The sequence below is a fragment of the Dreissena polymorpha genome, chromosome 7 (assembly GCF_020536995.1).
Source record: "Dreissena polymorpha isolate Duluth1 chromosome 7, UMN_Dpol_1.0, whole genome shotgun sequence".
Classification (NCBI taxonomy): Eukaryota; Metazoa; Mollusca; class Bivalvia; order Myida; family Dreissenidae; genus Dreissena; species Dreissena polymorpha.
In genome coordinates, this window is record NC_068361.1 from 9657309 (window position 1) to 9663308 (window position 6000).

A 6000-nucleotide genomic window follows, 5' to 3' on the forward strand; every position below is an offset into this window, starting at 1 on the left:
AAGCACGTATCGTCTTGGCAGTCATGTTTTTCATTTTATGTCAGCATTCAGCATGGGTACATTTGGATAACATCGTTTTAAACGCGCGTTTGGTTTGTGACTCATTTTGCGGTGTGAGGTTCTGCTTTCCCTTAAACCGGTTTTAACCCCTAATGCTTTCTTTAAAGGGGCCTTTTCACAGATTTTGGCATGTATTGAAGGTTGTCTTTAAATGCGCTATATTGATACATGTAAACATTGGATCTAAAACGCTCCAGTAAAAAACAAACAAGAATACAATTAAAGAAAGAAAAAATGTCACATTCAACTGGGCTCGAACCACTTAACTCTGGAGCAAAGGTAATTAGAGATGAATTTGATACTTTTTATAAGCAATCCTCGTAGTTCCACAAAATAAAACGACACAAACAGAGCTCAACAAATTATTCAATCGTTTCGCCTTGCAACGCTTTATAATTATTAAGTTTTGAAATCGTCAAAAGATGCATATAATGGAAATTTTAGAGCATGGTTAATGTTCAGTATTACTGTTTCATCACAAATATCATCATAACTACAATCAAAATTTGCGAATCTGACATTTTTTTAGTTTTGTCAATTTACCAAAACGGGAAAAGGCCCCTTTAACCGTTCCAAATTTTGGAAATTTACGTTTTAATACATACTACTCAGCTATTTAGTACATATGCACTAGTTCATGAAATAAAAACTGATAACATAACATATTTTGTCGATGTGTTTTTAACAAAAAAATATGAAAATAATTACATTTTACAGGATGGTTGTGTGTATCGTTCATCCCGCTCTGTTTAACCGCAGACAGTTTATCTGAACATTCCCTGCCATGTTTAATAGATGATTTCTAACTTGCCAACATTGTTTTTCCATTTTGACTCGTCACGGGGTTTTCTGGGTACGGAGCGCTTTGTTGTCGAATTTGATTGGTTGTGGGAGAGATATTGTTTACATCAGAGTTACATCTGAATGTGTAGTGAATCAAGCGTATGACACACTTGACAGCTGAGCATTGTAATGCAGTCGAAAATCGTTCAATTTTGAAATGGCGTGACTAGTACACGAAATATGATATAAACTTGTCATCAAAATCACTTTTAATTATCGGTATCTTTTGATAACTAATTTCAAGACTAGAAATCATTGTTCATAAATTCCGCAATATAAACACGCATTACAAAAATGTTTCAAAAACGTGATAAACCTATCAATAAAATAAAGTCAAACATAAGATTTAAATCATGACAACGTTGTTGAATCACTCCCGCCCCCCCCCCCCCCCCCCCCCCCTACACACAAATACAACTTTAAAATAGGAAACAATAATAACCGAAACTTTGAAAGGGTTATTTACGGAAACCAGTCTTTGCATGTGTATGTCTCAAAATAAATAATTGACAAATCACAACTGAATATTAATATCGCTATACGTCCATTCGTTTAACGAATATGGCATTCACTTAAACTGCTTAGAATTATGTATTGCATCGTATTTCAATCTGTATGCTTTTGTAAAACGAGTTATTATATTGAACCATTAGATACTAAACACTTTTACTACATATCGTCAATAATTCTAAAATTATTAACTCTGGACTTGGCATATATTAATGCCATACAGATCTGACATATACACACTCAAAAACACACTAATGAATTAAATAAAGGCTTTAAAGGAAATTATGTTTCACACTTAAAGATATTACACACTCTGCTTTTATGAAAGCAAAATAAATTGCAAACACAAATATATATTTAGACATAATCTGTTAATATATATGCATTATTATATTATTAACTTAGCGTTTGTGAATAATAATCACATTCGCCCAATTTTTTTTCTTAAACTCGCGTACGTAGTAAATTGTAATACAATTTTGGTCAATTGAGTAAAATGTATACAAATATAATTAATTTTGTCTATATACTGTAGAAAGTATTGTCTGTATATCTGGCAAACACTGTTGGAGTTTCAACCTTGGACATTTGTAGTGTGTCGCTATATGATAGATTTTGAAAACAATTACAAGTATATATTTTAATGGATTGTGCTCGATGTTTAGGGGGATACCCACAACACTAATGCGATATTTATAGCGATCTTTATGATAATGTTGACATACCCATTTCATAAGTTTATTCGGGACAATAACAAAGCAAAAGTGAACTACGTACATTTTGAATAAATTTGTCATGGCTGTATAAGTACAAAAAAACGATACTTGCGTAAACATCATGGTTACAATGGAGCTGTCAAGATTAGAATCTTCAAATGATTGATTTTTTTGAACCTGAACGAGAGGTTTGCTTCGCATATTCAATTGCACGTGTGCTTCATTTGAACGTTAATAGCGAATTTTATTAAATTTTAAGTTAGGTATTTAAAATTAGGAAAAAACTTATAACGAAAGGCCTAACAATACGGCAATACAAATGGACGAGGCAAGGCAGCAACAAATAAATAGAAAGATCAATCAAGAAAATTGAAATAAATGATGTAAGTTCATTTAAAATTACTTAAAATGAACTAAAGAAGATGCAAATAATTGTATAAAATATTTACGAATGTTATATTGAACAACAGCATGGTAAACGTTTGCATACATAACCCATTTATGCTTTGTGGACTCTCCCATCCTTCTTAATTGGACCAATTTATTTCCAAAATTAGGTATGTCTAGTATATTTATTTCTATATTTAGAATATTTCTTACAGAAATTCCTTTAAGCAAACAGCGCAGACCCTGATGAGACGCAGCATCATGCGGCGTCTCATCTGGGTCTACGCTGTTTGCCAAGGCCTTTTTTCTAGACGCTAGGCACATATGGGATAAGAACCTTCAACAAATAAAATGTCATGTACTTGAATCAACATAAGACTCTTAATTTCTGCTGGCAATGAAAATTACTTCAACAATCAAAAAAAAAGACAATGCTCTTATCAGCAGTTATACATACAAATCATGTCGCGTTTCAAAGCTAAATCATCAACATGACCGTGCGCTGTTAGTTACATTTTGCATGATATTATTCTGTCTATAACGTTATTCCGACCATAAGCTGACAACTAAAAATTATCAAAAAAATAATTATTGTATTTTGATATGTTTTCTTGCAATTCCTTCTTGGACAACGATGGATGATATTCTACGCCTGGTCGGGAGTGCGTCAATTATCTTCTATTGACTATTCATGCAAGCTCTAAACATTCAAATTAGTTATTATTACCCGTAACGTCATAAAATATGCGGGCTTTACAAATGTAAGTGTCACGATTTTAGCACATTTAATGCGTCATTGCGACGTGTTTTGTCTAATGACCCGTGGCTGTTCTTCGATCATTTAAATTTGACCTTTTTTGAACGCGAATTGAAGAAAGAATACCAATTAGCTTTATTTGAGATCGTATATAATTACATGTAGTCAATTTGCATGTAATTTCAAGCGTTCATATTTGTACAGCTGATATTTACGATTAACAGGTAAAAAAGTACAACGAAGGGCGACTATATCACGTGACATTGTTACGTGTCACTTGTCACTTGCAAAACAGACAAATGTTTGAAAAGTTTGATAACAAGCATTATTGTTGCTTAAAGGTACACAATTTGTTTTAAGTTTGACATGAAATGCGTTAATGTTATAAATGCAATCATCGGTTATAACGAGCTGCAGAATAATTCAAGAATATAATTTGAGAAAGAAAAAAGTATAACACACATGGGCTCGAACCATTTACCTTTAAATTTACCCGTTTATGTCTAGCATCTAGAAAAAAGGTCTTGGCAAACAGCGTAGACCCATGATGCATGATGCGGCGTCTCATCAGGGTCTGCGCTGTTTGCTTAAAGGAATTTATGTAAGAAATATTCTAAATACAGAAATAAATATACTTGACATCCCTAATTTTGGAAATGATTTGATCCAATTTGGAAGGATGGGAGAGTCCACTCGGCATAAATGGGTTAATAATGTATATTAGAACACAACAGAAACACTCTTAATTATACCGAAGGTTATGCGCTTGTTCGGCTCTACAATGTTACTAATTTCTTATGATGATTACTCATAAACGATACTGTATTTTCACTATCAGTTTTTATTATTAGTGCTCTTCCGCTCCCTGACTTTAAGTGTCAATTTATTTATTTAAAACCTTGACAAAAATTTGGAAAATTGTCATTTTGACAATCTGTGAACACGTATCTGGTTAACAAAATACCAAAGAGCCCTATCAGATTGCATTTTGCAGTAACACGTTTGTTATCGCATCTGGAAAGGGGCCGTCTCCAGTATCTCAACTTACATAACGTCTGGAGAACGATGACCATAATCCGTTCCATGAATGCCAGAAAGTTCGATTGACAAATTATCGCAACACGGTTGCTAACCCCTTTCCACTAAACTGACGGCAGATGATAGTCTCCCGGTGTAACTGATAAGTTACACGTTTATGCGTTCTCATAAGGTAACTAACCAGAACTGTCTTTAAGAATTGCATGGCCAGATGGGTTACGTTTTAAGTGATATTTTCATCAGACTTGGCTCCAAATGGTCACCTGCCATAATTGAATTAACTCGTGTTCGAGGTTTTGTAAGTATTACAATTTAATTGACACATTTGATATTTCATTAAAACTGGCTAACTGAGCCAATCCGACACTGACAATTGTGTTTTTTTGTTAAACATGTAATTGACAAATGAGGAAATAAAAGAACATAATTGGAATTTTAAAGAAGCGCATTGTAATTTCATTGATAAACTCCAAGTAAAATAATATTAGAGCAGCTTAACCCTTTCAGTGCGGGAACCGAATTTTGAAGGCCTTTGCAAATAGTTTGAATCCAGATGAGACGCCACAGAACGTGGCGTCTCATCAGGATCCAAACTGTTTGCTATTCTTGAAAAAAATCAAAGAAAATGCTAATTTTAGAAATTCAGCAGACGACATTTTTGCAGACGACAAATTTCCCAGCATGCAAAGGGTTAAATATTTAGAATAGCTCATACGATTTAGGAGATTGCTACAATAAACAGTCTAAAATAAACATATACCGCATTTTATCCCATCATCAGACGTGCATTGTCGAAATAAACCACAGTGGACTATATCGCCCCATTAGTGCAAACAGGTACCATGTGTATTTAAAACTTAATGGCACATGGTACCTTTTTGCACCAATTGGGCGATATTTTCCTTTATTTCGGCAATTCTGAAATGTAGCTGTCACGCGCGGCAGACTCTTATATAAGTCATGTGTGGAGGATGGTCATATATCTCGGAATCAACTATAAAGTAATCATTTTTAGTAAAATCGATTCAGATTCAACAAAACAAACAATTTGATACCACGATGTGATATATTTTAAACAAAAAATGCAACAAAAATAGCAAAAAACATTTTTTACAAATATTTAGTGCGCGTGCTCATGACGTCATGATTTACACGTCAAACGACACAAGTCATATTCTTTCCCACTAAAGCTGCAGTTTTTTAGTACTTTTTTCATTATTGATTTAAAATCGGGGACGTAGAGGTATGATAGACAGAAAAACAGGTTAGTGCCTGATATTTGTGTAATATAACAGGCTCGGCACGAATAAAATAATAAAAATGTTTGCTTAAAATAACTTTGGTATTTTCCATTTTGTTCTGTTTTCCTATTCTATTTTTAAAGCTAAGAAAATTGATGGGATAAATCGAATACAAGGTCGGTGCCGAATAAAGTGAAGTTTATTTTGCTCGGCCCGAAAATCTGAACCACTCGCCAAGGCTCGTGGTTCAGATTTTCTAAGCCTCGCAAAATAAACTTCGCTTTATTCGGCACCGACCTAGTATTCTCTATGAAAATACATGCCTTAATTTGACGTCGTTCTACGATGGCGTGCAATGTGACATGTCGCAGATTAACAGGCTCACAAAACTTAATGCATTGGATTTACTTTCAACCATCGAAGAATGCGACAAATGCACAAGTCAGCA